At 38.4% G+C, this 23,025-nt stretch overlaps 1 protein-coding gene across 3 annotated transcripts in view; it reads left to right on the plus strand.

Moving 5' to 3' along the window:
- Nucleotides 1–23,025, plus strand: part of Ctnna2 (catenin alpha 2) — a 1,115,747-nt gene that overhangs the window by 137,423 nt on the left and 955,299 nt on the right. The gene's annotated exons all lie outside the window — the stretch shown is intronic.

The raw sequence follows: 23,025 nt of genomic DNA on the forward strand, positions 1-23,025 counted from the left end.
ATGTCCTTTGCAATCTGAACCCTTAAGTTCCTGGAATATGAAAATGTGAACTTTTATGATGCATTTGTAGAGATTCATTATGCCACATGAAGCTTGAGGCTATTTTTATTGGTTTGTGCTGTGTGCTTTAACAAATTACCATCAAGTTAATGGCTTCAAGCAACATAGATTTATTGTTCGATGGTTTTAGAGGTCAAAAATTCTAAAGTCAAGGCACAGGCAGGGCTGCATTCTTATTGGATGCTTGAGCAGAAAACCATGTCCTTGCTTTTTTTTAGCTCCTAGAAGCCTCTTGACTTCTGTGACCTCTTCCTGTATATTTGACATCAGCAATATAGAATCTACACATTTCATTCCCTTGTCTCTGCTATATTCATGTACCCTCTCTGGTATTGATCCTCTTAGGATGCTGCTATATTGAGCCTACTCGAATATACTAGAAAATTACCTAAATCTTCATATCATTAACTAAATTGCATCTTTAAAGTCCTTTTGCTATTTAAGGTAACATATTTAGAGTTTCCATGAATAGAGAGTAACTTTTCTGAAGGGACTGAAGGTTATCATTCATTATGACATAGGGTGGGTTCTGGGTACTCCTCATATAAAACATATTTTCATTAAGACCCCAAGTTACTGAAAGTCTCAACCATTATAGTGTCAACTGTATGTCAAAGTCTCACTGATTTCATTGCATTTAAGGTGTCTAAATTAATGTGAGTCCTTTAGGGATAAGTTCATCAGAGTTCTTCTCTACCATTTTAACTGTGAGAGGATGAGGCATGGTCTTCAGGAATTGATAAGAGAGGCAGGCAATCTCAGCTACAGATATCCCAACTCCAAAAAGAGAAAATACAAGAAAACTTTGCCAGCCTGAAGACTGGAGCTTCCAGTGAGCAAGTGCCACTGGATTCCAAGGTCTGTGAACAACCCCCTGGGACTTGAGAATCTCCTGTTGAGTAATAGGACTTGTTTGTCTTTTTCATGGAGCACTGGCCAAAAAGTATTCATGTACATATGTGACCTGAGTTTCTGCAGATCACATTTGAGTGATGCAGTCATCCCTTTGAGTTCTGCCCTTTAAGTATAAGCTTTTAACCTTCTCAAGAACATCATGATTTCCCATATTTACCTGTGATAACTAATTCTGTTGAATCATGTGTTCCAGAAAGTCTTTCTTCAATATCCCCAAGTCCAGACACTACATCTGATGCATTGGTCAAGGAAACCCCATACTGCAGGTGTAGGTTAACAGCACCCTTTATTGACTTGATTCATTGAACTTGAATTAATATATGGTACTAGCAAAAGGTCATTGGGTTATACAATAGTTTATTTCTCTTATGAAATAAGGAATGGAGAGAGTGTTTCAGTTTTGGAGTGGAACTAATACATAATAACCCTTCAGGAATGAAGTTTATCAGGAGACACTCTGTTTGAGCCTTAAGTTGAGAATTATGAGAAAGAAGCAATAGTACATTAAAAATCACTTAACAGGACACTAAAGGGGGAAGGACTTATCTTTAAAATCTCGAGGCAATCTTTAGAATGAAATTAGTCATGGTGGTTCATACCTTTAATATTTAAACTTAGAAGACAGAAGCTGACCTGATGATTTATATAGTGAGTTCCAGGTCACGCAGGGTACATTATAGGACTGTGACACACACACACACACACACACACACACACACACACACACACACACACCACAAAGGTAGGGTTTCCAAATTTGGGCCTCCTTTGCAGTCTTTGAAGGCTGAGAAATTTCCAAATTCTCATTTTCTCTTTCTTTTCCTTAACAGTAATAAATATTCCTTGTATTTACCTGTTTTCTCTCATCTTTTAAAATAACCAGCAGGGGGAAAGAAGCAATCCCTTCATGGCTTTGCTTAGAAGGTCTTCAGTTGAATATCTATGTTCATCACTGTTCTTGTGTCCATGGAATTGAAGGAATCAATTCAGTTTAAGTTTCTTTTACTCTCCAATAAAGTTTTCCTTTCTTCATCTTTCCAACACCATGATCCCTACTTATTTCATTCCATGCCCCTGCTAATGTCTCCTTGGATGATCAGATTACTGACAAATCTCTTCGGATGCTTTGAGACACTGTTTACATAGTGTTCTTGGTCTTCTCAGCAATCACCAGCTACAGTTTTAGGAGATATACTTAAAAACAATCAAGCAAACACAAAATAAAATCCACAGAAACCTTCTAATAAGGAAAACCATGATGAAAATTTTACATTTATTCATTGTGGTGAGGTGCAGAGGTCAGTGGACAATTTCTGAAAGTTCTCTTCGTCTACCTTCTGGAGTCTGCAGGTAGAACTTAGATCATCAGACTTGTTGGAAAGCGCCTTTACATGCTGAACCATCTCACTGGCAAAGAAGGTTGATTATTATTATTATTGTCATTATTATATTTTGCTATCATAATTATTTTAGCATCATCATTACTATTAATGCTTCTTTCATCCACTGTGTTCCTTTAATCAATCCAAAGGCTACTAACAAAGCCCCATTTTGTAAAGACAGAGACTGTATTACTTTCCAGTTGCTGCTGCCAAGATTTACCACGGTTATATCTTGCAACTTAAAGATTAAATACATATAACTTTACAGTTCTGAGAAGAGATTTAGCTATTCAACTGACTATAATACCCATGACATACTTCCATTGGCTGGGTGCTTTAACTTGCATGCTCTAGTGTGATAAAAATTGTCTCGTGCATGTTGTTGTTAAGCTGGAAATTTTTACATGGTGGCATGTAAAGAATTGCTTCCAGCCCTGGAATGAGCTCTTTCTGATCCATGTGATGTGATCTCTGCTTCTTGGAACACTTACAAAAGAAAAAAGGGAGCTAAGAAAATATTAGATATAAATTCCATAACTGACATTTAAAGAAAAATGTAGAACACAAAGCAAAATTGGACCACAATACCAATGTATTTAATACATGCACACAACTTCATGAATAAAATACTGTTCGTAGCAAAAGTGAATGTCCAAGGGAAGCCGGTTACTACTTCACACTTTCTTGAAAAATTTAATAGTGGCTGAAACAAAGAACACAAAAGGTAGAAGTTGATGTGTTCAATCAAATTCCTTCCCTTACTAAGAAAAATAACATTAGGAATTTACTATTAATAAGCATTAAATTTTCTAGTATAACTTTACATAATATTTTTAAAAATTTTTATTAGGTATTTTCTTCATTTACATTTCAAATGCTACCCCAAAAGTCCCCCATACCTTCCCCCCCCCACTTCCCTACTCACCCACTCCCACTTCTTGGCTCTGGCATTCCCCTATACTGAGGCAACCTAGGATAGCAAAAACTCTTCTCAAGGATAAAAGAACCTCTGGTGGAATCACCATGCCTGACCTAAAGCTGTCCTATAGAGCAATTGTGATTAAAAACTGCATGGTACTGGTATAGCAACAGACAAGTAGACCAATGGAATAGAATTGAAGACCCAGAAATGAACCCACACACCTACGGTCACTTGATCTTTGACAAGGGAGCTAAAACCATCCAGTGGAAAAAAGACAGCATTTTCAACAAATGGTGCTGGCACAACTGGCAGTTATCATGTAGAAGAATGCCAATCGATCCATTCCTATCTCCTTGTACTAAGGTCAAATCTAAGTGGATCAAGGAACCTCACATAAACCCAGAGACAGTGAAACTTATAGAGGAGAAAGTGGGGGAAAGCCGCAAACTTTACATAATATTAATTAAGATGTGTATGAAGGTTATAGATTTGTCTGACAACATTGGCATTGATAGATTTTTAAAAGAAATTTGTCACTATTAAAGTCCTGAAATTAGAGAGGGGAATCCCCCCTTCATTGTTAGTAAGCTAATGAACCAAAGGTCATTCCATTAGAATAGGATAGCATTTACTAGAATGCTCGTCTTCATTTCCTTATAGAAATAACACTAAATGCCTGATAAATGACACCAACTAGTGTTTTAAAAGGTGTAATGAGTTCTTCTAAATTTTCCTGACAGGAAAGAAACCTCAGTAGAGTTTCTTTTTGTCCACTTTGATGTCATTTTAAGGATTATGCATTGGGCCCTGTGAAGTTATACAGCAGGGAATTCAACAGTTGACTTTGGCTTATAATATTAATAAGTAGCTCAGAAGCTAAGCAATTAGAGATGTATGGACTTTAAAATCTTCAAAAATCTGTTTTACATATTTAGAGAAAATTTGTAATTTTAGCTCTCTCTTGTAGTAATTTGTGCCTCAAATAGACCATCCCTTCTTGATTCCCATGAGTACTTACTTACCTTAGTTATATGTACAGTGAGAGAAATGGAAGATTCATTGTCAACTCAGGGGTTGATGAACCACACCTAATTCCAGAATTAAAATCAGCATTCACAAAATAAGTGCCTCTAAGAACCAAGTCATCTCTCCCATACCCCCTTTTCCCTAAACCATATTATGTCTTCTTAACAATTTCCACTATTTAATATTTTATGTATAAATTGACCAAAACAATGGTAATATAAAAGGAGGACACATTGTTCCCTGCTCTGGTCCCTTTTCCATTTATCTTAAGAATATCAATACTAACAAATGTCTTCAGTTCTGGCTTATTTATGAGATTCACAGATTAATACATTTGAGTAGTTTCTATGGCAACGCTGCAATGTTAAAGCAGCTGTGCATACATTCCTGTCAAAGAACTAAACAGGGGAAAAGTAAGAGATGCAAGTACACTATATGATGGGGGATCGTGGCAAAGTGTTTATTCTTTGATAACTTTGTCTTTTCTCAACCTGTTTCTAGGTATTTCATCTGTTTTATTACTAGCTTCTATTTTCACTTTTGAATGGTGTTTTTCCCCCTTAAGTGCTAGTTTTCCACTTTTAAGTTGAATTGAGGGTATTTGTACCTGAATCATAAAAAAATTTCATAAGGATTTTTGATAATTGTATAACTTTTCTTCTTTAAAATATGTATGAATAAATATAGATTAATTGCATGACTTGAATATAAATAACCTAGTCATGATTTGGAAACTTATCTCTATAACTTATATCAACATTTAACTGACTATTCAATATTTCCAATAGCTTACAAATAGTCTCATCTCTTAATGTCAACAGTGCTCAAGAACTAAGCTTACCAGTAAGTGGCATATATCTCAGATGATTCTATTGAAATACTTCCTTGAATTAAGGTCAAGGTAAAGACTGTGAAGCAATCGTTGATGGCCACTTCTGAGATACAAATTTAATTGATGTCTATGTAATTTAGAATCAGATTAATTCCTATTTGGACATTAGGCTCAATATTTTAATGTCTGCCACCAGATGGGAGTGATGCTCTTTCAGTTATATGCCCAGCTGTGTTGGCCATGTTTTGAAACATGATTAATACATAAAACCTTTTTAAACACACACACACACACACACATACACACACACACAGAGACACATACACACACACACACATACACACACACACACATACACACACACACAGACACATACACACACACACATACACACACACACACACACACACACATCCCGAGATTTAAAAGTGATACTTAAGCTATTAAAGATGTAAGAATGTAGTGCATATATATGTTTACTAGCTTTTTTTTTTTTTTCAAAATAATCCAAGATGTGACCTAGGTAAAAATCAGCTTTACTTACATTGAGGATATTTTTCAGAGACAAAGAAACATTGTACATGAGAAAATATGTCAGTGTAATCCTAGCTTAGTTGTTTATTTTACACACACAAACCACCCTGGAATACAATAGGAGTTATCCATCTCCCCACTGTTAGAGACAGCTGCTTTCAATCACAGATATCCAAGAGCACTGTGCTGTAATTTTACTGTGCTTGGCATACATTTACCCTCTGTTAACTGGCACCATCTGCCCAGGCCTTCCCTAGGAAAACCAGACTCAATCAGTAAACCATTATTGTGATTTGAGACTACAAAATAACTCTCTTAGTGATGAAAGTACTGAATTCTCTTATATCAGAATATTTATTTTCAATAATATTTGGAATAAGTAAAGTCATTATGTTTTATAATAATAAAAATTAATAGTCTTACCACTTGCCAAGAACTACTGCAGTGACAGAGAGAGACGGAGAGACAGAGAGAGAGAGGCAGAGAGAGAGAGAATGTATGAGAGAATGAGTCTCTTCAAGGGGTGCACCTTGTAAATGCTTATCCAATTCAAAGCAGTCAGCCTGAAATCACATACATGAATGAACTCAAAGAGTTCTCTCTCTCTCTCTCTCTCTCTCTCTCTCTCTCTCTCTCTCTCTCTCTCTCTCTCTCTCTCTCTCTCTCTCTCCCCTTTTCCAAGGAAATGGATGCTATCAGTTTGAGAGTGGGGTCATGGAAGCGGTTTGAGGGAAGGAACTTGTTAGGGACTAGAGGAGGGAAAGAAAATGAGGAAAGTGATGCAATTATATTTTAATTTAATAATGGAAGTAATTAAAAAGTAAATAAATGATATCAAATGATGTGACCTGAACATGCTTAATCAATATACCACTTCACTGGGTAATTCCTGTCCTTTAATTTTGAATGTTATTTTGGATTTTCCCCCCATGCTTTCAGCTTATTCAATTCTGATCTCTCACCTCCACATTTTCTCATTCTCTCTCTCCCTCTCCCCCCTCCCTCCCTCCCTCCCTCCCTCTCTTCCTTCCTTCCTCTCTCTCCCTTGTGTGTTTATGTGTGTATGTATGTGTGTGTATGTATATGTGTATATGTGTATGCATGTGTGTGTGTGTGTGTGTGGTGTGGGGGGGCATATTTGTGTATGTATATGTGTGTGTATGTGTGCATATGTGGTGTATGTGTGTGTGTGGCAAGTGTGTGTGTGTGTGTGTGTGTGTGGTGTGGGGGACAGGTATGTGCGGTATGTAGCAGGGGGCAGGTGTGCGGTGTGTGGTGTGATATGTGTGTGTGTGTGTGTTTGTGTGTGTGTGTTGGAGTTGGAGCTATATGTAGCTGAAGATAGCATTTACTGCATCTAACTTAGCTTATCATGCTGTACGAGACTTCACCAGCTGAACCATTTCCCTGCTTCTTGATGCTGATTTCTTTTCCAAGTGAAACCCTCACAGTGGCTGGCTCAAGGTTGCAATGAAGTGTCCTCATTCAGTTTCCTTAGACTCTACACTTACAAGGAACTTCTCCCATCCATGAATGTACAGTTAAGCACAAATAACCACTGACTCTGAAAAGGGAGAAAGACAGCCGTGCTTCCCCAGATCTCATGCCATCCTAGGGCCTTCTAGGAGTCTTTATTTATTCATTTTTCTGACTTAGTAAAGTAAATTTCACATTTCATTTGAAAGTTGAGTAAAGGAAGACATTTTTAAAAAAAAAGACTTTTAAAAGAAGCTTAAAGTCCAGATAAACTAAGTTGTACTAAACCATGGGCTGAGAAGAGTGATTTGTAGAATGTGTAAATATAGAGAAGGACTAGCAGGAATATAGAAGGGGGTAGGGTCAGACTTCAGGGCTGAGAGAGAGGTAAAGGAGGAGAGAAGATAAAACACATCCCACAACAATGGGGTAGCACCAAGAATGACGCTGTAACTCATTGGTAGAGATCTTGCTTTGGAAGATGGTGCACCTTCTCTTGTCTGTGTCACTTGATCCTGGTAAAAGCATGCACTGTACTCACATGGATCCATTTTGAAAACAAGTTCCTCAACCTGCAAATGAACACAGTAAACTGAAAATCCTGTGTTTTATTCAGTATGTATGACTGTCTCTTGTTTTGTTTTTTTTTTTCCAAAAACTCTTTCATTCTGTTTGACAATAAAATCAAGCTGTTAAAATGATTTCCCTTCATATTCTTTTTTAAAAATCTGGATACTTCTGTGAATATTTTCAATGAAAAAATACAATTTTAAATTAAGTGTATAAATGAAAGACCAGTCAAAGAAGAATAAGATTTGAGTGTGGTTGAAACAAGACCATTAATGAAGTCTTCCGTGAGCTAATTAAGTAATTTCTGGGAACAAATTATGGGAGGGCAGCAATCAGTATTACTCTGATGCAGATTGTAGGGAAACCTTACTGGAACAAGAGACAGATAAGAAGAAAAGACCTTCAATGGAGGAGCTGGAGAAAGGACCAAAGGAGCTGAAAGAGCTTACAGCCTCATAGGAGGAACAACGATATGAACCAACCAGTATCCCAAGAGCTCCCAGGAACTGAACCACCAACCAAGGAGTATACATGGGAGGGACCAGAGGCTCCAACCACATATGTAGCAGAGGATGGCCTTGTTGGATATCAATGGGAGGAGGCCCCTGATCCTGAGAAAACTCTAGGCCCAGTGTAGTGGAATGCCAGGACAGGGAAGCAGAGTGGGTGGGTTGGAGAGCAGGGAGAGGGGATATGGGATAGGGGGTTTTTGGAGGGGAAACTGGGAATGGGGTTAACCTTTGAAATGTAAATAAAAAATATCTAATAAAAAAAAAAAAGAAAGAAAAGAAAGAACCCTCACCTGGAGCAAAAGATAATGAAGCGATAATGTTGCATTCACTCAGAATTAGCAAACTAAGAGAAGCTGAAGGAGCAGGACATGTCAGCAAAGCCGCTTCTACATGTCTCCCCTGCTGCTGTTGAAAGTGTAAACTGTAAACTTTGCTTTCAAATAATTCAAGAAAGACAGGCAATAAAAGCACTGGGAAAATCCAACACATTTCTGAAAATAAAACTCTTGAGAGGTGACACTGAGATCAGTTTGGTGGGTCCTCTTTTTGAAAGATTTTATTTATTTATTTATTTGTTTGTTTGTTTGTTTCTAAGTGTGGGTGTGTGTGTGGATTTGTGTCTGTGTGTCACCTGTACACACAGTTGCCAACAGAAGCCAGAAGAGGGTGACATATCCCCTGAAGCTGGTGTCACTGGTGGTTTGAGCTCTCTGATGTATGTGAGTGTTGGGAACAAAAGCCAGGTCCATTGGAAAAGTAGCAAGCCTGTTTTCTCGCCAAGCCACGGAGCATACCTGGAGGGACTCTTCATGGGTTTCTGATCTATACCTGATGCTAGGTTTCCTTCTTTGCTTCGCTGTCTACACATGTTATATCTTTGATATCTAGAGCTTCATCTTGGTAACCCTTTTCTTCTTTCTCCATTTCCCCCCCTGTGGGGTCTACTTACCCCTGTGGTTTTCATTATAACAAGCATGCTGACAACAGAGCTCTATTTCAGCCCATCAGAAGCAGCTCACCAGACTTGAGCAGGGGCACTTGGCCCCCCTTTTGAAACCACCCTGTCTTTCATCAATACTAACCATCCAGGTTCTCTCTTGTGGGGTTCAGAACTGTCATCTAAATATGCAGCAACGGGGGGTTCGTCTCCCTTGCCTCTCTCTGCATGGGATGCAGACTTAGCACTGAAAACAAGGACTAACTCTGTCATCTCCCTACACTCTTTAAGAAATTGCACTTGTTTTTAATCTCAGGATAAAGTGAAACCTGATTGAATACAACCTGATTTGAGAGCTGCGCTCGTCACTTAGTGACGTGGCTCAAGCCCGAGAGGCCATCTGGTCAGTGTCTTACATCCTGTAGACTGTTTCACCTCTACACTATCACTTTTTTGAATCATCCCCTTATCATTTTAGCCTTTTTTTTTTTAGTGTTTCCTGATGTCAATGAGACTGAGAACTTTCCCTCTCCTTTTCTTTTCTGTTTCTCTCTCACACATTTTCCCCATACCTTTTCCCACGCCTCTATGCTTGTGTGCCCTCTTCTCTTTCAGTCTCACCATTCTGTTCTTTGAAAGCATTTGCTCCCATCTGTGCTTGTCCTACTGAGTTGATGTAATCTCTCCGGCTTCTACACCGAATGGACCGATCTTTGAGGACAAGGATGTCATAAGTCTGATTTGCGTATTCATCTCCACTGCCATCCACATAGAGAGTTATGGGTGAACATTTGCTGAAGGAGTAAATAAAATTCTCTCTTTAAAGATGTATTGCTCTATCTTCTTTATTCTCCCAGAATTAGCAAGTGGTGGAATGTATAATATATACATTTTATGTATATATGTAAAAATATATAAAGATGTGTGTGTGTGTGTGTGTGTTCTATGCACACAATATTTATGTGCCTACACAAAAAGGTTAAGGGATCTTTTCTGATTTCCTATACTTAATCTATATTTTCTTTACTAAGTTAAGTTTTCTTGTTATTATATTTAAAAGCAAGTTTCCTGAGACTGGAGAGGTGGATGGATCATTAAAAGCTTTTTGGAGGAACATGTTTAGCTCCTAGGACCCGTACAGGCCTCACAACCATCCCTAATTTGAATCCCAAAAGAATTTATTCAGTATTCTGATATGTGTAGGCCCCAGCCCCAGGCCCTATAGTAGTGCAACTCCATACATACAGGCAAAACACTCATACACATAAAATACAAAATTATGTATTTTTAAAATTTTAGCAGGAAGTTTCCTCCTTCACAATAACTGTTCAAAAGTATTTTAGGCTTTAAATGTTTCTATGAAGAGTGATCTTCATTAACGTTTACTAAAATGTTATGAACTTCCCTTGTATTAAATTGACACTCAAATACTAGTTCCATACACAATTGTTTTCCCTGCATTTCCTCTGTATTTTATGTGTGGACATGTGCTATGCATGTTTGTTTTGTGGGTGTACATTCGCATGGGTGTACATCCATGTGGAAATCAGAGGCTGATGTCATTCACTCATCCCACTTACGAATGAGGCATCCTCTCTCAGGCAATTATCAGGGCTGCTTGATGTAGTTAATGTTAATCTCATGCTGGGGATCATCTATATCTTACATCAGAGGATTGAATTATAAACAAGCTGCCATACACACCTAACATGTATGTGGGTCCTGTGGACCTAGACTCAGGTCTACAAGCTTGCAGCACAATCTTGTCCATTGAGAGATGTACCCTCCCCCCACCTCCACTTCTGAACAGCTAATCCTCTCTCTCTTGTGGCCATGGCTGCCAGACCTGCAAATATAAATTCAGGACAGCCAAGTAAAGTTGAATTTTCAGCAAACAACAAAACCCTGTCTTAAAGAATTACGCCCTATTTGAGATCCCCAGACTTAAAAACAATTATCATGCCAACTCTAAATGACAGTTGATTTATTGCTAATTTGTAAATTCTAAGTATGTTTAATTTTGTAGCTAAACTGACTATTTTCAGCAGTGCTGGAAAGAAGAGATATCAGTACTATTTTTTCCCAGGTAGTTTTCTTGCTTGAGATACAGCTCAATAACAAAGCACTTGCCTGCCTTGCAGAAAGTTGTGCATATGAAAAACTAATAAAGTAAAATTTGACCATTTTAAATTAAGTTCAAACTCTTTTCTAATTTCTTTCCTTAACCAGCTTGGTCTCCTATCTTATGATTTCTATAATGGTTTCAAGTCTCAAAAACAAGAACTTTCCATGTAGAACTCAGGGGTATCTTAGTTCCCATGTGCGTGGGAACGCTGTCCTGCTTGCTGATCTGGCTGCTGCCTATGTGTCCTTTTGGAATACCACCCTCATGAGTCCCTGTCTCCACCTTTTAAGTTTATAAAAAAAAATATGTATTCAGTTTTATCGTATGGTGTAGTATTTTGTCCACATGTATGCATGTGAGTCACATGTGTGCTTGGTATCTGTGAAGTCCGGAAGAGGGCGTTAGATCCAATGGAACTGGAGTTAGGGTGGTTGAGAACACACCATCAGGGTCCTGGGAATCACACCTAGGTTTCTACAAGAGCAGCAAGTGCGCTTTTAACTACTAAACCTTCTCGCTAGCCCAAAATCCAGGTTTATGGACACAACTTTTACCACACTCCGCTATTATCTTGTGCTTTCTTTGGCTGGTATCGTTCTACACCATGTAAATCCTAGCATGTGTATGTATGTGTAGGCGCATGTGCTTCACTACGCTTGTAACATACGATCTTAGATCCCATTCTCTTTCATTTCTTTTCCTTATTTAAAAGTCATTTTATTATTTTTATTCATGTGAATGCATATATGTCCATGTGGGCTAGCGTAAGCCAGAAGAATTTCAGCCTCCTCTCACTGCCTCTTCCTAGAGGTGTTACAGGTATTTGTAGCTGCTTGATGTGAATCCAAGGAATGACCTCAAATTCCCTGGCAGAGAAGCAAGGCCCTTTAACCTCTGAGCCATCTCTCCAGCCTCACTTCTTTCTCTTGGCATAGCATGAATGAAACGACTTCAAGAGTTTCTAGTGAATGGAATAATGAGCATTTGGCTGACACGGAGACTGTCCGTCTCGGGAAAATTGGGAAATCTCCATGTCATGTTCCCCCTGGGCTCTCTCACCACTGACGCAAGACCACAAGCTATGCTCAGTTGACCTCCTGAAACAACCCCCTTGGAATGATTTCACAAATAATACTATCTATTAAAAGTGTATTTTAAAACAGCACTAAGCTTATGAAGATGTCAGCTTTATCATCCAACTGTTTTGTAGGGTCCCAGACCTGCTGATAATGTTATTATGTTATTTCTTCAGCCCTGAATAGTAACAGGAAAGGCAGAGAATAAGGCGGTTTGGTTTCCAAAGGTCTCCTATGGTGTGCTGGTTACTTACAAAAAGAAAAAAATACATAAATGCTTGAATACAATGCTATTACAAAATATAGCTATTATTTCAAATTCATGGTGGTGCCTGTGGTAATGGGTGAGATGGTAATTTCATCCTAAAGTGCAGTTTTTCAATGGCTTATTTAACACGAACTCCCAATTTACACTGTTGACTGAAACTTCTCAAGCTTGTTTTCATGCCCTAGGGGAGTTTCATAAAGAGATGAGATAGAAATCTCTTTAGCTGTCTTATTGAAGCAGAGCAAATATATAACACTCTCCAAGCTATTAAAATTTGGGAATATTCTGGTGACATGTACATTTTTAAATGCTTTCCAATACTTTATCTTTCACATAGGCAATTTTTTTTTCTTCAGAAAAGATAGGCTGTGCAATTTAACATTCTCTTCAGACAGTTAAAATAGGTAAACATAAAATGTTACAATTTTAATCATGAAAAATGTTTTTCTTTAATTCAGTGTGGCTTCTATCAGATCGCTTTCTTAGGATGCTATTAAAGGATGGTTAATTTCACTTCTTTTCCTTTGTGAAATGTGACTGCATCCAAATGCAGGCAGCTAACAGGCACTGTCTTTCATACCTGTCCCTGAGCTCTTGTGCATGTTCTTGTGTGTTCTTCCTGTGTATTCCAGTCACATTCAGCTTTTCCCTACTTGCTTGCATTCCCAAACCACTGATAATCTGGTTATTGTTGCTTTTCTCTGCTTTATGGAATTATCACTGACGAGAATGTCATAGATACTTCCACTCTCCTACTTAGATTGTTCAAACCAAGGTTATTTGGGAACAGGGAATCACAATTGAGAAAATGCCTCTATCCATCAAGCTTGCAAGCAAGTCTATGAGGCGCTCTCTTAATTAATGATAGATGGGGGTGGTGAGCAGGGTGTCTTCAGTTGTATAACGTAAATGACTGAGAAAGCCATGAGGAACAAGGCTGTTAGTAACACTCCTCCATGGTCTTTGCTTCAGTTGCTGTCTCCAGGTTCCATCCTTGAGTTCTTGCTCCAACTTTTCTTCGTGGTAGACTGTAAGCTATAAGAAAAACACACTTAGATTTTGATCATGGGGTTTATCAATGCAATGGAAGGCAAACTAGAAAAGAGTTTTAACAATTGATTTCCCTTAGGAAGAATGCTGCTTATCTTCCTTAAATGTTTAAAGGTCCGTTTCCATGGGTTAAGGTGGTGTTTCTCAGGTCGATGCAAACTTGCTGTCGGAGACTCTTCTGGCAAGAACATTCACATTTTGTTTTCTCCCTCCTTTCTTGTTCTCTCCTGCTTTGTTTTATGTTCCTGCTTAGAGTTAAATCGATTGATGCTTTTAAATGAATTTCAAATGCTTCGTCTTTTCTCAGATGAACCCACTTTTCCTTTTCCTGTCATTACTCTTTATTAGGAGACCATCTGAGTACACACCCCTCCAATCCAAACTCATTAAGGTCCTGCTAACTGTTTTTAAGTCACTGAGATTCTATCTCTCAGTCAGGAACAGTTTAAAGACTAGAGAGGGTATTATAGACATGCATATAAACTTCTCAAAATGGAATTGCTGTTCACTATTTCTGTCATTGGATTCTATAACAGGAAAATGAATCTTACATTTGTACATTAATAGCAAGTCATTTTATCACTTGCTATTCCTGAAGAAGTATAATCTGAATGGTTACTGGGTGTTGAATTATTTCCAGAAGACACTAATTAACTATTCAGGTTTATAGAATTAAGCACATTCTTGAAAACTATGGGGAGGGAGAACTGAACTTTCCAGCATGATTTGTAGTATTTTCTCTTTTACAACAACAAGAACAACAACAACAAAAAAACACCCCGGGCTTTATTCACAATGAAAAAAATAGTAATGATATTTATAACAAATATATGTGATTAGGCACCATTCTAATTATTATTTCTTTTTTAATTTCTTTTTTATTTATTTTTTAATTAGATATTTTCTTTATATACATTTCAAATGCTATCCTGAAAGTTCCCTATACCCTCCCCCCGCCCTGCTACCCTACCCACCCACTCCTGCTTCTTGTCCCTAACCATCCACTGTTCTGAAATCCTGATACACATTCATGCCATCAGTTTGTTTCTAACTGCACTGAATTTTGAAACATTTGTGAGTTAAAACATTTTAAGGAGACTTCAATGGGTCATTTATTTAAGTTACCTGTTGTTGTTGTTGTTTTGGTTTTGTGGAATTGTCTGTTTATTTGTTGTTGTTTTTCCAAGTCTGAGTTTTTCTGTGTACCCATGGCTGTCATAGAACTAACTATGTAAACTAGTCTGGTCCAGAACTCCTGTTTTTAACCTTTTACTGGTTTTAAATATTTTATTACGTGTGTGTATGTGTGTGTGTGTGTGTGTGTGTGTGTGTGTGTTTGGTGCATGTCAGAGTATAACTTGTAGGAGTCCATTCTGTTTTTCCATCATGTTGAGTCTAAGATTTAATTCAAGCCACAACTTGATTCATTCTAAGTTGTATATACTTAAGGACATTCTGCTTTTTCAACACCAGTTGGTTGAAGAGTCTCCCCTTTGCTCTATTAAGGTTGTTTTTGCTGTTGTTTTTATTTGGTTGATTGTTTTTTTTTTAATGTGTGTACTCCTTGAAAATAGACTACAAATGTCTATTTCTGAGTTATGTGTTTCAGCAGACACTTCGGGTATGAGCATAATAAACTTTTATGAAAATAGCTGTGCAATATTTTGATATTAGGTATTGTAATGAGTCTAGTTTCCTTCTTTTGTTTTAAATCAAAGTATTTTGGAAGCTGATTTTCTTGTCTTTCCATATGAATTTGTAGAATTTTTAAAAATGAATGACTGTGACAAATGCCATTAGTATTTTGATTTTTTGCTTTGAGTCTATTATGTGAACATTTTAGCAGTGCTAACTTTTGCAATCCTCAAACATAAGATTCATTTGCATACTGATGTATCCTCTTCAGTTGAACTCATTCGTGTTCTACTACACAGGCTCAAACTCTTTTGAAGGGAATAAGCAAATTCAGTCAGGTTTCAAAATAAATATATATAACCCACCAACATTTTTTGTACACCAATGGTGAGGTTTTTTTTTAAAGGTCATTTAAAGTATCTACAATATTAAAATGTTTATGACTAAATTTAACCATAGAGATATGTCCTTGATTCTTCCCATTTACAATCATTTATGTGAGTTGATGATGTTGTATATTGAGAATACCTGGGTATCTGTTTAAGTGTCTTCCCCATTCGTAGTGTATTGATTTTATGCTTCGTATGTGGTCATGATGGTAGATCTATCATCCTGTGCACAGGTCCAGTGGAGTTAGCAAAGCACTTCTGCATATTCTTTTACTGTGATCACTGTTGAAAACACTTCTGCACATTACATTTAAAAGCAGGGGTTTATGGACATTTTCCTTAACAAGGTACCTGTAGCTTTAACCAATGTGAACCCAGCTTCAGATCCAGAGAGTCCTTTGATTTTTCTCAGTGTCTACTAGGGCGGGGCTGCTCGGCGCAGATAGCTTTCTCAGCTTGTGTGGCAGGATTAAGGAGAAACCTGTCACTTTCTGAAGGACTTCATGGAGTTAGGACAACTCTGTGAGGTCTGAACAAGATGTGAAACACTTCTCAGTTTTGGAGTGTTGTGTGGGCTGGAATGTATCAGATGGCACAATCGAGAAACTCATCAGTAGCTGAAGGCTGTGTGGGTATCTTTGCAAGGACTTATAGATTGACTTGCTGTGAGTGGCTTTCCATGTCGAATGCTCGGTAGATACATGCACATATAAATATAGCACTCCATACATGCAGATATACCAACATCTAACTTTTTTGGATTAAAATCCTAGAACATCAAAACTGTGGCTTTAGAAAATTTAAACATGGTAGAGAAACCCTGAGTTCTGTGGCTAATCTTTTTAGCCTTGGAACATGTCTGGCACTTTCATATTCTGTTTGCTAGTACACTTAGGGAACCAATTTTGGTATTGGGATGTTTCATTTTTAATTCTTGCCTTTTAAAAATAATTAATATTTCATATTTTACCTTCAAAGTTAATGCAGTAAACAAGTCTTCTCATGTGTCTTGGACCATGTTTTAAAAATTGTATCAATAGACTAAAGAGCCAAAAATTAAAATTTATGGCGCTAAAGTATACTTGTCTGCTCACACTCAGAGAGGCAAGAATTTCCTCGTTAAATGTCTGCTGTACAGCCGGGGATCTTGGTGTGCTAATCTGGTGAGCACATCAGAAAAAACTCAAAAGGTGCTTGCTAAGTGGTCTTTGTGAGGAAGAGAGGCCACAGCTGGTCAAGAACTAATTACATCCTATTTGTATTATGTTAAAATGCAATAAGTGTGCACTCCCCTGTAGTTCTATAGTACCAGCTGGTAAGCCTTGAAAACTAATATACAAGTAATATTATATGGACTGAACAAGTAGTATGTTTGTCTTTAGGAATATATATGTATATTACATACATTTATGTGTATGAACAATTAATACAAGAAAGGCTGTGAATGTGCAATAGAGCATAGAAGGTTATGTGGGAGATTTGGGGGGAAGCAAAGGAAAGGGAGAAAATGGTGTAACTATAATGGAAAAATGAAAATATAATTTATAATGCAATGGTGGACAGAAGCAGATGGAGTGGATTTCTTCTTTAGTTGAGGCTGTGCACAAATGTGTTCTACGCATCCAGCCAGGTTTTACTTTCAGGTTCATATGCGATTGCTCCCACATACTCCATTGGTATTTTCTGCCCATAAATGCTTTCTACCATGCTGGAAAAGAACTTTAAAATGACAGGACTTTCCCCAAAATAAAGCATTTTATATATATATATATATATACATATATATATATATATATGTATATATATATATGAGAGAGAGAGAGAGAGAGAGAGAGAGAGAGAGAGAGAGAGAGAGAGAGAGAGAGAGAGAGAGAAGGGAAAGGCAAAATTCTGAAAAAATGTAGCAAACCCAGTAAGGTTATAATGCTTACCTTTAAAGTGTTTTGGGCTCTAATTTTTCAAATCAAATCATAAGAAACAAATGAGATAATGCTTCAGAAGCCCTAGAACTTGGTGCACAGTAAGTTTTGACCCTTTTGACACTGTTAGGAAAAAAGATACAGAGGATTTCCAACATGAATAGGGTAAACATGGACTAAGGCACCATGACACCAATTATTTGTTGGTTTCATTTCTACATTATTATCTTTCTAGCCATTGTGAGATGAAGTCTCATGGATCATGAATGCCTGGGGATTTTATTATCCAAGCAAAGAGTGGGGGTTGGTAGGCAGGCAGGCTCTGGAAATTAAAAAAACAAAATTCTATGGAGAATAGAAGATAAACACAGCACAGGCAAATTAATTTACAGCTGAAAAGAGGAAATTGGATTTTTTTCTATATGTATACATTTTATAAACTAAACAAATAGCTATGTTCTGTAACGAAACTTTTCTTTTTTCAAAATCAAGTTTTACTTGTTGATGTATATAAAGGCCAGAGTTCTACTCCTTGAATGTTAACAGACATTTTGGTCCCTGGCTAGAGTCTCAAAAGTCATAGCCTTTAGGCGCTATCCTTAAGGCATTCATTATCTTGGTCCCAAGTACAGTAAATAGGAAAGATGATGATAAAACATGGTGAAACAGGTTAGCATGGGAAATATGGTGTTCCAGAGGCCAGTGGGATGATGCTCAGGGGAGGCAGAACTCAGTCCATAATGGTGGTCCTCAGCCCATGTTTTCCCAGGCAGCAAGGGGAAGGCAAAGCCCAGGACTGGGCAGAACCCAGTTCGATTTCCAGTGAGTGCTGAGAGTAGAGGGCCTGAAAGAGAGAAGGACTTCTTTGAGAGATTTAGGTCTAGCTCTTGAAGAAGGCTTCCTCCTGCATTGATCCTTGATAAAGAGGTCTTTGCTTATTCAAACTGCTTTGTTTGAAGGCAGATGTGAATGCATACACCTTATTCAGGGTGAACCAGGGATTAAATGCTTTTCTTGGGAAGAAATGCCCAGGAATGGAAGTTCATTATGAAGTGTTTTTAAAAAGATAAAGAGAGAAAGAATATTTTTTATAGGGGTGTGGTGAGGTATGGAGGAAGAGGATACTCAGCAGGTGCATGCCAAGGCATCCCTTCCCCCTGAGGAACCAGTCACAAGATGGTATAGTATACAATAGAGTTTATTCAGGGCATGTGGAGAGTAGTAGAGGCAGAGAAAGGGAGAGAGAGAGAGAGAGAGAGAGAGAGAGAGAGAGAGAGAGAGAGAGAGAGAGAGAGAGGAGAGAAGGAGGAGGAGGAGGAGGAGGAGGAGGAGGAGGGGAAGGGGAAGAGAAGTAGAGGCCAGCCATGAGGAGGGGGATGGGCAAGGAGACAGATGAAAGCAAGAGCAAGAGAGAAGCAAGGCAGGAACAAAAGAAGGAGGAGGATGGAAGCAGCTCCTTATGTAGTGGATCAGGTCTACCTGGCTGCTGCTGCCAAGTAACTGTGGGGAAGAGCATACCTGGTTGTTACCAGGTAACTGTGGAGTTGGAGTTTAAACAGAAAGCTACCACATTGGGTAAACACTGGGTGAGTCTATCTGGATACCTCATTAGCATGGAGATCTCTAGGTTTTTATGTTGTGCTATTGATTGTCATAGTCCTCTCAGCAGGATGTCCTGGTTACCTGTTCCAGAGCAAGTAGAATTAGGCAAGGAGTGGCCCAACTCCTATCCTTTTCAGTTCTGAGATTTACAGAGCTTGGGGTCACTCAACCTTACCAGTTCATTGGTCTGGTGGCACTTTCCACCTGCCCCACAACTTCTTTTGGTTTTTATAAAAGAAAGGTATCATTGGGGTTTCTGTCTTCTATGTTTTGTGTAGTTTAAAATTTTGACAATGCATGGTGTAAGCATCAAAATAAAACACAACATAAGCCAGAGAGGTAGTGCAGGGTGGGATATAGGAAACGAAGGTATTATTGAACTAACATAATTGCTCAGTGGATTTAAATCTGCAGAGCAAGTCTGTACAGTTTATTAAGGGCATAAACATCAATATGATGGAAGTCTCCCCAAATTTAGCAGTCATTAGACCCTAGGAAAAGTTCATCTGTTGTTGATGGGACCCAAGGTTGTCATCTGTAGATGCCATCATCTGCTTATCCTGAAAAGTTTGCAGTCAGCTGGTGTTCTGAGCAAGTCAGCTGTGGACCAAGCAGGTCCAAGGGAAATGGCAGTTAGTCTCAGTTTGCTCTCCAAGAGCAGGGTGATCTTACTTTCCTTGTAGACTTAAACATGTGGAATGATCATAAAGGGGTGCAGAAGAACCCTGGCATGAGGATGTCTGCACAAGGGTCTGTGTGAGTGTGTGTGTGTGTGTGTGTGAGTGTGTGTGTGTGTATCACCAGAATGAGGTGGCCAACAGCCCAACATACATGTTAAGCGTAGAGCAGTTTGATTGGTAGCACATCTGTGGTCCATTCATATAGCACTAGGGAAGAGGCAAGGGTGTAAAGAGTATTTTAGTCCTGGAAGGAGTTCTTTAATTGGGAAGCCACCTGTGTTATATTAAGGGAAGATTTGGGAATTCATCTTCCTCAGGTAGCTGAGGAAGAAAATACCATGTTAAATATATCTAGAATAGGCAGTAACAGCTTATCTGTGAAAAAGTAACTGGCTTAAGTAGACTATTATTTTTTAAATTAAGGGTTGAATAATGATTATTAAGATAGTCTGTTTGACTTTTGGAAGGTAGATCCAGTATGAGTTTTGAAGCTCCAAAGACTTTTAAACTAATTAAAATGCTTTTAGAGTAATTTGGGGTTTAGAAACACGAACATTGTCTCAGGTGGTCCTGTTAGAGGGAAGAACAAGCATTTAAGCATAAAAGCATGAAACAAAGAAGTTTTGGGTGAGCTTTGTTGTTACAAGCAGCGGGCAGCAGGATTCCACCTATTATTTTTTGTTTGTTGGGCTCTTCCTGCCCAGATGTAGGGGAAGGAGCCTGCTCTGCCACAATGCCACTTCCAGCCTTCTGCTCCAGAGGACAGGTTCTCCTTTCCACATGTGTGTTTCCTTGGCTATGTACAGAAAAGAGTGTTGCTTTCTGTAAATCTTGGAAAGTAGAGCAGAAAGATAGAGGCATAGAGGCCTGGTGACACCCTACACGTGGTGCCAGGGTAGGCGTGGGGATCCCGAGTTTTCCAGAGCAGACTCTGCAGGAGTCAGAGCAATAGCTCCAACTGAAAACAAATTTGGAAAAAGATAGAGTGCCTGTCCACAGAGTGGGGAGGCTTAGGTCATTTGGGTTAGTGAAAAAGCTGTGGGGGGTGGGGCTCAGAGGCTACTGACGCTTTTTGTTCAAACTAGAGTTCCTATGTGGAGCGTTATGGGCCTCCAGCTGTGGTATGTGTCAGCTGGTTATGATTCATAATGGGTGCCAGGCATTGTCCCCTGAGGAACTTGTTCCAGCTCAGTAAAACAGCCAAAAGGTAGACCGTGCCACCAGACAGAAGAACTGGTAAGGCTGAGTGAGCCCAAACTCTGTAAAACTCAGAATTGAGACTGGTAGAAGTGGGGCCAATTCCCTATCTAACTCCACCTGTTTTGGAAGATGTACCCATGACACCTGACTGAGAGGACTATTTTAATCAGTCAGGTAGGAAAACCACCCTAAGTCCTTCCCCATGCAAATGGAGCATCACTACCATCCCAAACTGAGCCAATACAAGTAATCTAACATTGGATCCCACCCTACTCCTTATCCACGTGGATAAGGTCCCTATCCACAAGTTATTTCATCAAGAATCTCCTGAGAGTGACTGTTTTACTGAGCTATAACACATTGCGGAAGGGTTTTCTCTCCTGAAACATGCCCCACCTCCCCTGCTGCTACCACTACCTCTGCCTACTACTTATCCATGCCCCTACCTCTAGTATTGGTACTGTCATGTGCCTGAGATTTCTGGAACCTATTTATTCCTGTTCCACAGAGGATGACAGTAACACATTTCTACAGAAAGAAAAAAAAATTGAAGGCTAAATTTCAGAAATCACTCATTTGTGATCACTAATAAGGAGAAATAATAGTAGAGCAAAGCACTTCTAATCAAGTTAGAGAATAGATTAGGAAAAGTCCAGTTGTTCTGTGATCAGTGGTAAGGAACTGCCATGGTAATACAGTGAGTGTTGAGATGGAAACATCCCACCATGTACTTTGAATGCTTTGGAAAACAAAAGCAGAACAGAATTGTCCTGTGATCTTTATATGTTTATATCATATAAGTAGATCTTTTAGACCGTTTTATTACATCTATTCTTTTTTTTTTTTTGGTATATGTGTGGGGGTGTGTGGCATGTGCTGCCTTGGCACATATACACACACAGAAATCTGAAAATGAATTGGATGTGTCAGGTCCCTCCTGCCATCATATGGGTCCCAAGCATTGAATCCCTGGTAGCAGCCTTGGTGGTGGGCACCTGGCTCAACATTCCATCTTACTGACCCAAAACGGACAGTCTTTAAAGATTAAAAGTCCTAAGCATATCACCCAAGAGGATAAGAACATTAAAATGAGTACCTAAAATAGTCATTTATCTTACTATTTTCAATTTTCAAGAATTTCAGCATGATTGAGATGAATTAATTTGTCTGATATCATGAATAATAAGTTTGCCATTAAATGACTTCCCATGTAATTTTTTATAGTTCAACATTATTGAATGTTACATAATTCATTGTTATATTGAATTAGCTATTGAAGAGTTGGCTTAAGGACCATTTTATCTAAATTTTCCCCAGTGTTTTTTTTTCATAATAGCATGAATTGCTACAATTTGAAGCATATTCTTATATAGCAGAGTTGGTTGACTTTAGATCAATAATGTCTTTCATAGCATTCATTCTTTGGGCTTTAAAAATAGCTAGCTGCTCTTAGCTCAGAGCATTACTAGTATTTTAACGATAAAATTCAAATACATTGTTATTTTAGATATGTATAAATAAACCTAGGTTCGGGAGAAACGGCTTAGAGGTTTAGAGTGCTTCCAAAAACTCAAGCTCAGTTCCCAACACTCCCATCAATCACATCCCAACCACACACAACTATCCATCAATCCATACATACATGTATTGTACATACAATGCATAAACACATGTATGGACACACACACACATACACTGTGGCCACGAATGATAACTTACACAGTGATTATTAAACTTCTATCATACATTCATATATCATGGTTTTGAACTATGCAATAGTTTTCTTAAATTTCAGCATATATGAGAGTCACTTAGGGAACTCAGTGACTTATAGGTTCCAAAGTCTCATCTGAGTGATAATTAATAATTCTTTCCTTTCCTTTCCTTTCCTTTCCTTTCCTTTCCTTTCCTTTCC

This window comes from Mus caroli, unplaced genomic scaffold (assembly GCF_978045245.1).
Source record: "Mus caroli unplaced genomic scaffold, Mus_caroli_1 scaffold_7, whole genome shotgun sequence".
NCBI lineage: Eukaryota > Metazoa > Chordata > Mammalia > Rodentia > Muridae > Mus > Mus caroli.